This window comes from Perca fluviatilis, chromosome 7 (genome assembly GCF_010015445.1).
Source record: "Perca fluviatilis chromosome 7, GENO_Pfluv_1.0, whole genome shotgun sequence".
Lineage (NCBI taxonomy): Eukaryota > Metazoa > Chordata > Actinopteri > Perciformes > Percidae > Perca > Perca fluviatilis.
In genome coordinates, this window is record NC_053118.1 from 24,804,975 (window position 1) to 24,820,672 (window position 15,698).

Below are 15,698 nucleotides of genomic sequence, written 5' to 3' on the forward strand. Positions count from 1 at the left end.
CTCACTCATTGCGGAGAAATACATTATGAAGCAGCACCATTCTTCTTCATTCTCCCTCAGTGACGGAGAGATAGGAGGGCCAGACTGTCCAGAATAGATAACAAGCAAGGAGACTGGCACTCAGGAGAGGAGAAGGGGGGAAATAGCAGGAAATAGAAATAAACAGATAGAGAGAGAAAGAAGAAGAGGAAGCAAGAAAAGAAAAATTGAGAATTAACTAGGATTGTTCGAAAGACTTAGAGTCTCTTTCTAATTCGCCTGTGCCGTATTGGAGGCTAGTTAGCGCAATGTGCAGGGTAGGGGTCAGGATTCACACCAGGGGGGGCACTTGAGCAGGAGAGGAGGGTTATGTGCCCCCTGCACCTGCCTGGTCTGTATCTTAGTGTTTGGCAGGAAGACAGACTGAAAGATGGCCCGGTTAACAGACAGCTATACTGACAGACGAGCTCTGAGGCTGGTAAGATAGACAGACAGACAGACAGACAGACAGACAGGTACACAGCCTATTCCAAGTGTTAGGCACAGTAGACAGCGTGCGATTCATTGTCATTCTATGCAGTGTGTGAGGAAGAGACAGAGAAAAGGAAAGAAAGCAGAGACAGAAAGAAAGAAGAGGAGCATCCCTGTGTTTGTAGCTTCTGGAGAATCTCACTTAATTTGCATCCACCTCAGTCAGTACTGTGACAAGCCCATGGACTAAAAACAGACTGGGAAGGGAGAGGGCTTTACTAGAAAGGAAATACAGGTTAGAGAGAGAGAGAGAGAGAGAGAGAGAGAGAGAGGGAGGGAGGCAGGCAGAAACAGAGGGAGAGAGCAGGTGTCGGAAATCCTCCCCTTCATCTGCTTGTCATTTACTCCTTTATGTTCTCTCGTTGTCTGGCGAGGTGATTGGTTTTCTGATGCTGGCGTTCCTCTGCTCATAGGCCCTCCACAACCCAGAAAAAAACAAGAGGTGAGCAGACAGAGGAAAGCAAAAAAAGACAGCATAAAAGGAAAGGTGGAGCCCCATTTTGATTGACTAATTTTTCACCCCTTCCTTTTCTTATTTGTCAAGACGGGCTGTTATTTTTTCTCACTTTTTTCTTAAAGTAAGAGATAGAAAGAAGAAAAACACCGACCCAATCAATCCTTCATTTTCTTTGTACACAGAATTGAACCTCTCCTTCCATCAATTGTTGATTTTTCGTGACTTGCTCTAAGGGATTATTTTCTTCATCTGAATACAAACACTGGAATCCTCCAGATTCCTTCTATATGTCCTCACCCCCAGTGACACAGTGTGAACCCCTCTGACTCCTCCACGGCGTTCCCCAAGACCCCCCTTTGGCTGAAGTGCTAAAATCCTGTGGTCTCAGATCTCAATGCCTGTGTTGACTCACTACTACAGCGATAATATGGGACAACGCTTCTGATACCGTCTGATTCATTCTGTAAGTAGGACTCTCTTTCTATGTGTGTGTATTTATGTGTTCACATGTACTCTGCATGTCATTAGCGTATATTCAGCTCATGTATGCAGAAACATGGACATGGCCCGTCTTTCTGCAGTGTTGGTTTTATGGTGTCTTCACACAGGATTTGCTTTCCTGTGCTTCCTCTGCTCCAGGCAATTTGAGCATGTGTGTGTGTGTGTGTGTGTGTGTGTGTGTGTGTGTGTGTGTGTGCGTGCGTGCGTGCGTGCGTGTGTGTGTGTGCCAAAGAAAGAGATTTTGATCTTACAGCCAAGCTTACAACAGCATCAGAGTGGTGTCAGAAAGAGGGGAAGGTGGTGCCTTTCTCTGTGTGTGTGTGTGTGTGTGTGTGTGCGTGCATGTGTATGTGTGTGTGTTTGTCTGCATGCCTACATATTGGTCCTGAGGTTAATTTTAACTAATTAGTGTTGAGTATTTTTGCTTGTCAGAGTGTTTTTTTGGTTCTGTGTCAGTGTACTTGCATTCATTAGGGTGAGATGGAAAGGGGCTAAAACTGAAGAGGGTGAACCAGCTAATGAGAATAACTCTGATGCCCTGACTAGTTCTTTGTTGCCCCCATTTCACGTCTAATGCTCTGAGCATTACACCCTGGCTGCATATAATTTAAACCTCCTTTTATCTCTCTTTTTATGTGTTGCCTTGGATTCAACTGTATACTGAGACCCAGCCTTTGCAATGTCCTGCATATTACTAAGCCCATCTATCTCCGCAGACACATCTTTATACACTCCCACAGTCACCAGGCCCTGCACCGGGAGACGCTCAATCAAGATAGTCCCTTCAAACAGACCAATGAACTGTGAATAACGCCATTACACAAACTCCCAGCTCAGAGCGTTACAGAGACAGAAAGATTGGGAGGGTGGAAAAAAAGGAAGGAAAAAGGCAAGAGATAAAGAGAGAGAATGAAAAACATTCTGTAGATTGAAGAACAAGAGCAGAAGGCGAATGAGAGAGGAGAGTGTGAGACAGAAAGCAACAGAGAGGAGGACACAAAGAGGAGGGAGGGTGAGAAAAGGGAGTGTGAGGGTCTAGAGGGGCCGCGGAGCAGGAAAAGACCTCTGCTCCATGGAAGCCCTCTGATGGGCTTAGCAAGGCCCCGCTCTGTTCACACTGTTGGTCAGCCTCTCAGAATTAAGATTACTAAATAATACGATTACTGCAGCTGCACACTGATAACACACTGCTGCCGATCCCCTTTGTCACTGTCACAAAACCCAGAGAAGAGAGGAGGATTGGCATATGATGGCATCAAAGGCATGACAGTACTGACTACATTACACTGTCTCATGGGCCCAGGCTTCACAACATGGCTTCTCTGCTTTGCAGCTGAGTGGAAGTGGAAAGACATGGTGTGACTTTTAATATGACATGTGGCCATAAACAAAAGGACGCTGAGGCAAAAATAATGTTGGCCCAGGTTTTCTCCTCACATTGATGGATGTTGTCATTATGTTCAATCATAAATGGCATAAATGTTGACTTTCTCCAGTTATTAATGTTGTGCTGTCAGCTCCAAAAGGGACTAAAAACAAGCACAGTGAAACCTCAGTATATTACTTGATTCCACATGTGTAAACATAAAGTAAAGCTCTAATAGTGAGACATCTGCCCCTTATCTCGATGCTTTACACCGCATCCTCTGCGTGGGCTATTTGTTTCATGTTTCCACGCTTGACAGCTTTGACACAGATTCCTGCCAAGTTGACCTTGCAGTTTAAAGTGTAATAAAAGCTGAATTCCCAGGCTGTGTTGCACATCGATACGTGTTCTTGTGGTAGCTGATAAATGGTCTCACACCCCTCTGGAGAGGGGGAAAAACAAGCAGGCAGCAGAAACTGCTGTCCAGTCCTGCTCAGCGGAAGTAAAGTACAACCGTCTTAAACCCACTGGTCCCAGAGTAGTGAGCTAATATCAGGGTTGGGCTGGGCGCAAACCCCCTCCTACGAGATATGAAGTATTTCTACTCTCCTCTCAGCAGGAGCAACCATTTGCCTGCAGAGCTAAAGATTAGCTTGGAGCAGGAAATAGAAAAGACGCATTTAGCATGTGATGGTATACAAGAGTAACAAATAACAAACCAGAGCAGAGGGCACAAAACAAAATCAATGAAATATGACACACAGCACAAAGATGCAGCTTAAAACAGCCCCAAACTACTGAAAGTTGGCAACCATTCATTTCAATTACTAATCCGGTGCAGCACATTTGTCATCTAGTGGAGGTTTCATGTACATGTCATGGAGTGTATTTGCTTCGGTGATATCAAATGAACTTTGACCCAAGGCCCTCCCCAGCTGAGCCTCATAGTCACAAAATAACTGTATGAGTCACTGGGTAGAACCAGTACAGCTTCAGTCAAGAAGCATCCATGTTGAATCACATGCACTCTGCTTAGCGAGTGCAGACATGCAGAAACAGAAAGGCAATATGGAGCTGATGTGCCAAATTATCAGTTGTGTGTTTGTGTCATTCAGTCTCTCCCTTTTTTAAGTGCTTTTCACAACAGCAGTATACTGTCTTGGTAGAGTATGCACCAATCATTTCACTCGACTTGGTCTAAATTGGGGCAGAAATGCACACGGTTCATAAAATAATCTTTCGCGTTGGGTTTCAGAGCTTCCCGTTGCCCCTGTTTGTACTAGTAAGTTCCTTTCAGATCAGTGATCCCATCATCCCACAGGGTTAGATTTGCTAAACGCTGGTGTAGATTTTTATTTTCTGGTTCCAATTGACGATATCGTTCCTTGATGATTCTCCACTTACTGTTTATGCACAAACACATTTCCACATTGTCTACATCATCAATCATTTTATAGTCCTTTGGTGGGAACAGCTGTTCTTTTTTCAAAGGTGGTCAGCAGCTGTTATTTCTTTAACTTTGCTGTAATGTAGCAGGGAATGCTTCACTCTTCTCAAAAAGGTACAATTTTATTGTGTTATCGCAGGAATAGATAATTGTTATCAACGCTGAATCCATCATTTTCTGTGACTTTTGGCTTTTGCTATCATGCCCCATGATTCCTCTTGCATGGTAGTTCACCCCTGAAGTGTTTCAGACAGCCACTGCTCCAAAGAGCGCCAGGCTAATTTGGGATATGAGATCTCTTCTAACACTGAGCAGCACTTCAGTTTCTTCTGCCTTCAATCCTCCGCCGCTTGACCACCAGCGCGAGGCACTGCAGCCTGCACTAAACCTTTGCTCCTCATTGCCTAATGGAGCACAAAAAATGGCCCTGTTTGGTTAGTCGTTTGTCCACTCCTGCTTGCTTCAGGCTAGCTGGCCTTGGGGGGAAATATTGTATGTGTGTGTGTGTGTGTGTGTGTGTGTGAGAGTGTGAGAGAGAGAAGAATGACAAGAAATGGACATTAGGACACACATGCCCTTTTTCGTAATGTGCTCCCAGCTGGGCTGTTTGGATGGCCATAAAGTGAATGCCGCTAATGGCCTCTCAGTTAATGGAGTCATTAAGATTGGATTGCAAAAAGATAAAAGCAATGTGTATAATGTGTGTGAACCAGGTGGAAGCATGATTTCTTGTATATGTGTACTGTTACTGTAACCACTTGTGTACTCGTGTATTTCTAGTTATTTAGTGCTTCAGCAGATACACCCAGGACAACACTAAAGGGGGCAGTGACACTTAGTAGGAAAGGTCAGTATTTTGTCAGCGTAATTGTAATACGGTCTGAGGCTCAGGTGATCAGTTATGACCCGGGATGTCCTAATCACCTGGCTGGCGAAGGCTCAAAAGTCACAGCTATAATGTCTTACCGCTAGATTGCCACTGCCTTGTGTGAGTGTGTAAGTGGCAAAGGCTGAAGGGCTTAATTGGAGGTCATTTCAGGACGTGTCCCCAAAGGAATATTGCAAGGCTGGCGAAAGGCATTCTGGGTAGTGTTGCGTGTTGTTTTCATGGTGGCATGACATGCCTATTAAGTTTATGTCAATTTCTTGATTCTTACCAGAGGGTTTGCTTATGTCACTGTGCTCATCATGTTTTAAGCTTCAGCTGCGGTCTAGCTTGCCTCATTTAATTGTTGTATTCAATGAAATGCGGCCTCTATTGCACCACAAGGGGAAACTAGTTAGTAGGCAGAATTAACATTAAATTACATGATAACATAATTAAAACAGAATAGAAAACTCTTAATTAGCCCAGAGTCAATAGTTTGGCTGCTAAACTTTATGTATACTCACAATTGTTTTTCTCAACTTTGCAAAGTACTTTTTTTTTCTAAATATATGTGTATTTTACTACAGTTTTAAAAATAATATTATAAATATTTCACACTCACAAATCTGCCAGCCTAACCATATTTACCTGTCAAATGGTGTCATTCCATGTATCAGGAGATAAGAAATGAATTTCAGAGTGAAAGAGCGCACCTTTAAATCAGTTACTAAGCAGGCAAGGACGTAGCTGGAAAATGGAGTCTCAGCAGGGATGTCATACTGCAATCACTGATCAAACCTGTCTGCAGACCCCTGAGGAGGTCTGTGGGGGTCCTGCTGCAAAATAAGAAAAAATTGTTTAATTTCACTGTTATTTTATTTCGAGATAGGATAGTGAAGCCATATTATTGAAGCTACTGTTGTGAACAGATATTTCATCATTGTTAGTCAACACAGTATAAACAGTTGTAAATGATATTGATTTGAAATTATATGTGTATCTGTTTGGGGAGCCTTTTAGTGAAGACGTTTGAAACCCCTATATTTAGACAGTGTCACTACAGTAGAAGGGCAACATATTTTATTACAGTGTGAGCTGAAGCACTCTGCAAGCAGTCTTGTACTGTTCATCCACTCTGGTACAATTCTACATAATTGCTTTTGTGTGAAAAAATTTTCAAAAGTCATTCAGGTAACAGCAATGGCAGCCTTGGTCTAGTGAGTCTATTTTACATTTTAATGTTTTACTGTGGCTCCTGCTGAGCGGCAGTTTGCCTGACAGTGTAATAATGGCACTCATCATGATATCTATAGGTACCGCCTCTCTCTGAAGCCGATAATTAATATACGTAGGACTCGGCTCAGCTCTGCTAGACTCGACAGAGCTCCACGGTGGACATGGATAACATAGAATTTCCGCATATTTCCTTTAATGTACTTAGACAAAAAACGCTGTTAAAATAGTTGAGGACCACCCATGTACGTCATTTATTACACTGTAATCAGTTTTGTAGAATATAACATAAATTATTCATAACAAATAAAGATTTCACCTCAACTTGATATCTACAAACATGACGCAGCATTTTATTACTAAGTTATACACAAATGTACATGTTATTATAGGATGTTAAAATCACCTACCTGAGAGTTTTCATCTCTTGAATAAAGAAGTGTGAACTTTATTCATTCATTCATTCATTCATAACATGCATGAATGGAAAAAAAAGGAACAGGAAGAAGAAAAATCTATGGTACCTCTCACATAAATGAGATTTTATGTGCATTTGTGCACATAAAAAAAAAAAAATCAACAAAAAGAAACAAAAAATAGCTGATGAGTGGATCAACCCCAATCCTCACCTCAAACACCAAAAATGATCATAATTATCATAATAGTTTGGTGTTAAATCATCCTTATTTATGATGTTCCCTAGCTGGATGGACGTCAGCAGATGCATCATCTTCTGTTAAATAATCTGTTAAATGTTAATTCAATTTGCAAGGTTGTCACCCATTGGGGACTTTTATCTCTTCAATTAGTCAGCCACTAAGGTTTTTTCAGCAATCCTTAATAAAAACTGTAGTGTACAGTACAGGCCAAAAGTTTGGTCACACCTTCTCATTCAATGCGTTTCCTTTATTTTCATGACCATTTACATTGTAGATTCTCACTGAAGGCATCAAAACTATGAATGAACACATGTGGAATTGTGTACTTAACAAAAAAGTGTGAAATAACTGAAAACATGTCTTATATTCTAGTTTCTTCAAAGTAGCCACCCTTTGCTCTGATTACTGCTTTGCACACTCTTGGCATTCTCTTGATGAGCTTCAAGAGGTAGTCACCTGAAATGGTTTTCCAACAGTCTTGAAGGAGTTCCCAGAGATGCTTAGCACTTGTTGGCCCTTTTGCCTTCATTCTGCGGTCCAGCTCACCCCAAACCATCTCGATTGGGTTCAGGTCCAGTGAATGTGGAGATCAGGTCATCTGGCGCAGCACTCCATCACTCTCCTTCTTGGTCAAATAGCCCTTACACAGCCTGGAGGTATGTTTGGGGTCATTGTCCTGTTGAAAAATAAATGATGGTCCAACTAAACGCAAACCGGATGGGATGGCATGTCGCTGCAGGATGCTGTGGTAGCCATGCTGGTTCAGTATGCCTTCAATTTTGAATAAATCCCCAACAGTGTCACCAGCAATGCATCCCCACACCATCACACCTCCTCCTCCATGCTTCACGGTGGGAACCAGGCATGTAGAATCCATCCGTTCACCTTTTCTGCGTCACACAAAGACACGGTGGTTGGAACCAAAGATCTCAAATTTTGACTCATCAGACCAAAGCACAGATTTCCACTGGTCTAATGTCCATTCCATTTGTTTCTTGGCCCAAACAAATCTCTTCTGCTTGTTGCCTCTCCTTAGCAGTGGTTTCCTAGCAGCTATTTGACCATGAAGGCCTGATTTGCGCAGTCTCCTCTTAACAGTTGTTCTAAAGATGTGTCTGCTGCTAGAACTCTGTGTGGCATTCATCTGGTCTCTAATCTGAGCTGCTGTTAACTTGCGATTTCTGAGGCTGGTGACTCGGATGAACTTATCCTCAGCAGCAGAGGTGACTCTTGGTCTTCCTTTCCTGGGGCGGTCCTCATGTGAGATAGTTTCGTTGTAGCGCTTGATGGTTTTTGCGACTGCACTTGGGGACACATTCAAAGTTTTCGCAATTTTTCGGACTGACTGACCTTCATTTGTTAAAGTAATGATGGCCACTCGTTTCTCTTTACTTAGCTGATTGGTTCTTGCATTAATATGAATTCTAACTGTTCTCCAATAGGGTTGTCAGCTGTGTATCAACCTGACTTATGCACAACACAACTGATGGTCCCAACCCCATTAATAAGGGAAAAAAATTCCACTAATTAACCCTGACAAGGCACACCTGTGAAGTGAAAACCATTTCAGGTGACTACCTCATGAAGCTCATTGAGAAAACACCAAGGGTTTGCAGCGCTATCAAAAAAGCAAAGGGTGACTACTTTGAGGAATCTAAAATATAAGACATGTTTTCAGTTATTTCACACTTTTTTGTTAAGTACATAATTACACGTGTTCATTCATAGTTTTGATGCCTTCAGTGAGAATCTACAATGTAAATAGTCATGAAAATAAAGAAAACGCATTGAATGAGAAGGTGTGTACAAACTTTTGGCCTGTACTGTAAATAAACTTGCCTTGCCTGAATGTGCTATTTATAGCAGAAGTTTATTTGTAAAGAACCAACAACAACAATGCGATTTAAATTGCTTTACATAATTCATTAAAACAAGATTTCAAAGGAACACAAGGCAACTTAAAAAGACACAACAGGATTTTAAAAATATTAAAACAAAATAAAATAAAAGATAAAAATAAGACAAATCAAACAGTAGAATAAAAACACATTGTTGAATGCTGCTTCTTCATGTTTAGTTTTAATTCTTGGGACACCTCTCCCAGACGACCTAAGAGGTCTGGACAGTCCATAACGGAGCAGCGGATCAGAAACATATTTTGGCCCTAAACCATTCAGTGCTTTTTATAAACCAACAGTTATATTTTAAAATCAATTATTTGACAAACAGTATGCCAGTGTAAAGATCTGGAAACTGGAGTGATGCGATCCGCTGCCCTAGTCTAGTGAGGACTCTAGCAGCAGCTGTCTGATCGACTTTTTAGAGAGACCTGGAAAGACAGCGTTATACAAGTGGTTTTAAATTCTGCTGTGACATAAGTCTAGATATATTCTTAAGGTACAGTACACCAAGATTTCTGGCCTGGTTTGTGTTGTTTAACGCTAGTGATTAGATGTTAGTGCATACTTTTAATTGTTGTTCTTTGGGTCCAAAGACATTTCAGACTCAGTCCTTGAATGGGACCCTAGTCATTTGGTGATATATAAATCTGTGTGTTGTTGAAATAATTATGGTAAGATATTTTGTTGTTTCCTATAATCTGTGCTAGTGGGGGCATGTAGATGTTGACCAAAAACTTTGCACTGTATTCAGGTGGCATGTAGGTGTTTACGGATGCAGTTTGACATGAGGCTTTCGACTAAGGAGCAACATATTGAAAAGGGGCATATTTTTTTCATAAGACGTTACACTGGATAAAATTATTAAACTTAAAGGTAACTTCACCTCCTTTCTTATGCACTCTAGCTTTGCTCATGAAACTAAAGTTGTAAGAACTGCTGCACTTATCTTGGTCCAGCCAAGTGAAGTCAAATCAAGATTGTGCTTCATAATTAAATCAATAATTAAAAATGATTTGGCTGCCAAAGACCTGATGTTTAATAAAGCTAAATTTAGTGTGTTAAAGGTGCTGTAGGTAGGATTGCGAAGATCCAGGACTTCGCCAAAGAATTTGAACATCAACAACTTCTCAGTCCATCCCCCCTTTCTGCTAAAACCCAAAACGGTCTCCTAAGCCCCTCCCCACACAAGGGAGAATGAATGCGTGTGCCTGAGCAGTGATTGACATGCAGTTAGACCCCGGCCCTGATTGGTGCATCTAAACAGGGAGCTACAGGCTGTAAGTGGTGCCAGAGGAGCCAGATTTTTTAAATAAAAAAATTAAAATTTAAAATTACCTGCTTCATGTAGTTCTACTCGAACATAGGGTCAGTTTCAGCAAATATGACAGAAATTGTGTTTTATAAGGCTTACCTACTGCACCTTTAAAGGTCTATCTATCTATCTGGCTCCTGCGATGGGTAGGGGGGGTATCCCGTCCCTCTGCGTTGAGCCGACCAGATGAACCAGTTGTTTCCAAAGCTGACGGTCTTGTGCCAGCTGCTCCGCATGTTCCACCGCAACTCCATGTTGTTGGAGGTCCCCCGCAAGGACGTCAAGCCATCGTGTGCGGGGTTTACCTCGCGGTCGTCTCCAGCCTGCGGCCCTCGGATCAAATTGGAGAATGACTCTCGTCGGATGGTCAGGAGGGAGGCGGAGGACATGGCCGAACCAGCGGGTGCGACGTTGTGCAGCCAGGCAGGATGCTCTGGGCTGGCACGTGCGGGCTCTAAGCACTTGATTGGAAACCCGCTGGGGCCACCTGATGTTCTCGAGAGTTCTGAGAGCCCTGCTATCAAAGCCATCTAGTCTTGCAGCCAGTGTCTTATTTAAGGGTCACGTCTCCGAACCATAAAGCAGGATGGAAAGTACTGCTGAGTTGTAAATCCGGAGCTTCGTCTTGCGTGAGATGGTCTGGTGTCGCCAGAGTGGTTTCCAGAGAGACCGCAGTGCTGACGCAGCCAGGGCTCTTCTGCGGGTGATCTCTGTTGTTAGGTCCCCGTTATCTGTCACTATGGATCCCAGATACACAAAGTTCTTGACAGGCTCCACAATGTCATTGCCAAGCCGCATGGATGGTGGATGTGGACTGTCACCGACATACATGAACTTGGTTTTCGTCCAGCTCACCTGGAGGCCAAGCTTCTCCGCCTCTTCGCTGTATATGGCCAGAGCGTCTCTTAGCTGGCTGTAGGACGTGCTGAGCAGGATGGTATCGTCAGCGTACTCCAGATCAGTCAGGTGGTAACTGCCGAGGGACAGTCCGGGGACCCGCTCACAAACCCTAGACATCAGATGGTCAATGATGCAGTTAAAGAGATCGGGAGCAGCCACACAGCCCTGGCGAACGCCACTGGAGATGGGAAACCAGTCTGAGTCTCTGCCGTTGATGCGGACACAGCTCTGAGCGTTGCTATAAAGCAGCTTGAGCAGGGCAACGATCTTGGGTGGTGCTCCTCGGGCGTGTAGGATACTCCACAGTGCAGTGTGGCAGACGGTGTCAAAAGCCGCCTTCAGATCTACGAACCCGATGTAAAGATGACGATCTTTACGGAATTCATAGGTCTTCTCTATCAGCAATCGAATGGCAGAGATTTGATCTGTTGTAGATCTGTTAGGCATAAAGCCAGCCTGCTGGGGACGGCAGCTGCTTCTGATGGCTGGAAGAGCACGAGTGAGCAAGATCCTGGTAAAGAGCTTGCCAGGGATGGATAGTAGGGTAATGCCTCTGTGGTTGCCGCAGACTAGTCTGTCACCCTTACGTTTCCAGAAGGGCAGGATGATTCCTCTGGTCCAGTCGCTGGGAAGCCTCTCGGTCTCCCACACCTCATTGAATATGTGGGTAAGCCACTCGACAATGCTTTCACCGCCTGATTTTAGCATCTCAGCGGTTATTGCACAGATGCCGGGGGCTTTCCTGTTGTTAAGTTTTCCCAGAGCGGCTCTGACTTCCTCAGGTGAGACAGGGTCTGTACTACAGACCACACTAGGAGCTGCAGCGTTGGCGACCGATAAGATGGCTGGATCGGCCGGGAAGGTACTGTGCTGCAGAAGGAGGCTGAAGTGCTCTTTCCAGCGTTCGAGGCAGTTTACTTCAGTTGCTATAAGGTTGCCATCAGAATCTTTCACCAGGGCTATCTTGATGCGGGGGCCATTACGGGCTTGGCGCAGCAGACTGAAGACACGGCTCATGTTATTCTTATTGGCCGCGGACTCTAGGTGTTTAGCTTCTGTTTGCCAGAACTTCTCCCTATCATCGGCTATAGCCATGTTGCGCTGGCGATTCAGTCGCTGATACTCCGTCAGATCGCCTCAGAGCCGGGCCTCACGTCGCCTGTCGATGATGTTAAGTGTCCTCTCCGATATCCAAGGCTTTTTCAGGGAGGGTCGAAAGCGTCCGAAGACATTGTGAGCTGACTGGATGACACTCTCCTTGAAGGTCTGCCAGTCGTTCACCTTGTCAGTAGCCAGGTTATCAAAGGTGCGGCGGATGGCGCAACTGAAGTCTGTGGCAATGTTTGGATCACTGAGTAGGGAGGAGTCAAGGCGGGGCTGAGTCTTGGTGTGCTGGTTGGCTCGCAGCTTTAACTTGAGCTGGGCCACCAGCAAGCGATGGTCTGTGTTGCCAAGCTCTGCTCCTCGGTACACGCGGCAGTTGGTGACAAACGACTTCCAGCGTCGGGAGATGAGTATATGGTCCAGCGCTTTCCGGGTTCTGCCATCTGGGCTGTACCATGTCCAGTGATGTATAAGCTTCCTAGGGAACCAGGTATCAGTGACACAGAGGTTGTTGTAGTGGCAGAAAAGGAGAAGGCAGTTGCCGTTGTCGTTTGTAGACCTGTCGGCAAAGGTTGTGCCAACAGGTGAGCCTGTAGACCGTTCACTGCTAGACAGCGTGGCGTTGGCATCGGTGAGTATGATGGTGATGTCATGTGGTGAGGCTTGGCCAACAGCCTGCTGGAGTTGGTCAAAGAAGGAGTCCTTCGCCTTATCATCAGCGACATCGGTGGGGGCATAAGCAACGATTACTGTCATCTTGCCGTGTTGATGGAGGAAGGTCCTTTGAGACGGCAAGTGCAACGCCATAAAGGCCTGTCCGTCTCTCGGGGCCACTCCAAAAGAAGCAATGGTCGAAGGAGTGTCCGGACATTCCATGTGCTGACTCGGATCCTGTGACGAAGGTTGATCCGTACTCGTTGGTCGGGGGCAGGCTGGGTTCCGTTACCGTGTTTGGCAGTCCAGCATCTTTCTCTGATCGGTTTCGTAACAAAAGGGTTTCTCCTGGGTGGGTTGTTAGCCCTCCGCAGGATAGTCGGTTGGTGGGGCTGCCACCTTACAGCATACCGACATGCTGGGGTCTTTGTTTGTCTGGAACCTACCCTGGAGACCGGCCCGCCTAGGGTGACCCTACCAGGAGCGAGCTCCCGACGGTATCGCTCTCCAGGGTCACTGGAACATGCAAGCCCCCTCGCCACGTCAAGGCCAGACCCGAGAGAGAGACCTTTAAAGGTGCAATATTTAACCGCTAGCTGCCAGTATTACATACAATATTACACCTTTAAAGGTGCAATATGTAATATTGTATGTAATACTGGCAGCTAGCGGTTAAAATAGTTACCACTACCAATAGCACTACCAATTCAAAATACTGGAGAGTCGTTTCCCCCGCCCCCTCCTGCCCAGACTCGAAGTTCACGGGGGTTGCCAGGCTGAGACCGCAGCATTCACAACAATGTTGCTAGACGCTTTTCTCACATAGTCAGACATTACTTCACAGCACAGCAGAGTAGCTAACGTTAGATGCTAGTCTCACATAGCCAGACATTACTTCACAGCACAGCAGAGCATAGATATATACGACAGCAGAGTAGCTAACGTTAGATGCTAGTCTCACATAGCCAGACATTACTTCACAGCACAGCAGAGTAGCTAACGTTAGATGCTAGTCTCACATAGCCAGACATTACTCCACAGCACAGCAGAGCATAGATATATACGACAGCAGAGTAGCTAACGTTAGATGCTAGTCTCACATAGCCAGACATTACTTCACAGCACAGCAGAGTAGCTAACGTTAGATGCTAGTCTCACATAGCGAGACATTACTCCACAGCACAGCAGAGCATAGATATATACGACAGCAGAGTAGCTAACGTTAGATGCTAGTCTCACATAGCGCCAGACATTACTTCACAGCACAGCAGAGTAGCTAACGGTTAGATGCTAGTCTCACATAGCCAGACATTACTCCACAGCACAGCGGAGTAGCTAACGTTAGATGCTGGCTATATTGACAGTCATAAAAGCCCGTGCTCACGCGGAGCTCTGTAAGCAACTGACAGACACACTTTTTCGGCTTAAAATTACAGTATGAACCGCTAAAAACACAACAGCCTCACCGTCCTCTCCACACACCAGTCAGGCACACTTCCTCAGCTTAGAATTACAATAGGAACCGCTAAAAATACCACCACCATGCCGACTGAACAGCCCGGTCTCATGGCAGTTCGTGTAAATGTGACGTTATTTTAATCTATTGATACGTGTTCACGGAGACGTTTCTGTCGGTTTTTACGTGGCGGACAACACGAATCGGCCGCCTCCCGGCCGCCTCATCCAGCGCGTCCCCAGCGGGCCGCCTCGCGGGCGCCTCCCGGCTTATGGAGCTTCCTTTTCGGCCGCCTCCCGGCGTCCTTTCCCCGAGAAAATAGCGTGACATTCGGCGTCCTTTCCCCGAGAAAATAACGTGACATTTACACGTAAAAAACGAGAAAAACGTCTCCGTGAACACGTATCAATAGATTAAGAATAACGTTGATATTTACACGAACTGCCGTGAGACCGGGTTGGAACTACACGTTGTAAACAGCCATGGCCCGCTTGCCTGGTCCTCCCGGTAACGTTAGCAGGGTTAGCATGGCGGCGTTAGCCAGGACCAGTCGGGATCACTTTACTGGCTGTGTCTCAATTGTTTTTGCGAGTAACCAACTCGGGTACTCTAGCTATATAATTCAATGTGAGTACACAAATGTTGAAATGACCTAAAATGCCCGTCCCTAGTGGCTGTGATAAATTAGCCTGAAGCTGTGCTTACCTGTTCAGGAGGAAATAAGCCAACTCTGCGTCCTTTTGGGATCTAAGCTGTCTCCATCTTTCAAATACATCTCCAGTATTTACCAGGGGGTTGTTACGTCTCTGGTCACGCAACTGTTTTTTTAGGTCGGGTAGAATCTATCTTCATTTATCCTGTTCGTTTGTTTGCTGCTTTCATGGCTGTACTACCGTTACAGCCGTAGCGTGCTGGGTTTTTTTTTTACGCTTTTAAAAGGAAATTGGGGGGGGGCGGGGGGTGGAAAAAAGGGCGGTAAAAAAAAAAAAAAAAAAAAAAAAAAAAAAAAAAAAAAAAAAAAAAAAAAAAAAAAAAAAAAAAAAAAAAAAAAAATATAGTATTTCAGTTTAACATGTTTCCTTAATATCTGATGAGGCATTGGTGTCATTTTTGGATTTATTACAGTACAAATATTACATATTGGACCTTTAAATGCAAAATATGCCGCCTGTGCTTCGTGTTTCTATAGTCTAAGCCAAATTGCATCACCACCTCAATGTTTTGGCCGGTGTCTCATTGTCTCCACTACACTGGTGTTTTGGGATTGTGAGTCAAGAGTCTGTAATCAGCTCCACCAATCAGAAGTATTAAAATGCGAGTCAGTTCCAGC

General features: G+C 44.7%; 1 protein-coding gene across 1 annotated transcript in view; it reads left to right on the plus strand.

Annotated features, from left to right (window-relative positions):
- Positions 1-1,314: 1,314 nt before the first annotated feature.
- The window catches only part of grik5 (glutamate receptor, ionotropic, kainate 5), a 79,085-nt gene continuing 64,701 nt past the window's right edge, over positions 1,315-15,698 (plus strand). The window contains exon 1 of the mRNA XM_039806844.1: positions 1,315-1,430. The gene's annotated coding sequence lies outside the window, so the exon portion shown is untranslated. The remainder of the gene's footprint in view (positions 1,431-15,698) is intronic.